Raw genomic sequence first — 1083 nt, 5'->3', positions numbered from 1 at the left:
TGGACACATAAGAGGTGCAGCAATGATTCAGAAGCATTGATGATTTTTTTTCTTTACATGTGCATTGCTTCTCTTTTTTTTTTTAGATCTATATTTATATATATTTTTATTCAGAAGTATTATTATAGCTATCTTGGTTGAAGGAACAATACTGAAAGTGGTAGACAAGTTTGTCTACCTGGGCAGCACACTCAACCGTTCTTGCTCCTTGGAAGATGCAATATCTTTCAGGCTGTAGAACAACTGATTCCTTCTCTTGAGTCTTGTGTCTGGTCTCTAGTCCCAACATGACATCACAAGGCAAACAAAAATTGCAGTGTTCTGTGCATGTGTACTGACATCGCTCCTTTACTCATGTGAGACTTGGATCCTTCACAAAAGTCATGTAAAGGTCCTTTAATGCTTCCATCAGAGATGTCTTGGCTTCTGCTGGGGCTGCTTTCCACTAACAATGTGGATGAGGATCTTAGTTTCCTTGATTTCGCTTCTTTTTTCTTGTTCCATTTTTTGCACCCACTGTCTTCATGTTTTTTCTTATTTTCTTACTGTTCAGAATCTTTGATTTTAAAATATATATAGCCCATAAACAGTGTCTGAAAGATTGCGTAAAGATACATGGTATATCTTATAAATATGCCTGTTCTAGTATCATAAAAGCATGAAACTATTAGTAGCTCTTTCGGTTGTGTATTAAATTGATATATATATATATTTACGTGTATATGTATGTATGTATGTATGTATGTATGTATGTATGTATGTATGTATGTATGTATATGTATATGTATGTATGTATGCATATGTATATGCATATATATACATATATGTGCTCTGGCATTTGCCAACATTTATCTCTCTCTTTCTTTACCCTATCATACCATTTATATTCTAATCCCCATTCCTTGTGAGTATACCCTGGCACTTTGCCAGTGTCTCTCTCCTGCTCTCTCTTGCACTCTTTCTCTTGTTCTCCCCTTTGGCTGGGTAACCATGTATGTCCTTTATAGCAGCACACCTGTTTCTGCTCTCTCTCTCTCTCTCTCTCTCTCTCTCTCTCTCTCTCTCTCTCTCTCTCTCTCTCTC

General features: G+C 36.5%; 1 protein-coding gene across 2 annotated transcripts in view; it reads left to right on the top strand.

Moving 5' to 3' along the window:
- Window positions 1-1083, top strand: part of LOC106882869 (monocarboxylate transporter 12) — an 87936-nt gene that overhangs the window by 66213 nt on the left and 20640 nt on the right. The gene's annotated exons all lie outside the window — the stretch shown is intronic.

The sequence above is a fragment of the Octopus bimaculoides genome, chromosome 24 (assembly GCF_001194135.2).
Source record: "Octopus bimaculoides isolate UCB-OBI-ISO-001 chromosome 24, ASM119413v2, whole genome shotgun sequence".
NCBI classification, from domain to species: Eukaryota; Metazoa; Mollusca; class Cephalopoda; order Octopoda; family Octopodidae; genus Octopus; species Octopus bimaculoides.
The sequence above is the reverse complement of the archived record's forward strand: the minus strand, read 5'-3'. Positions and strand labels throughout refer to the sequence as shown.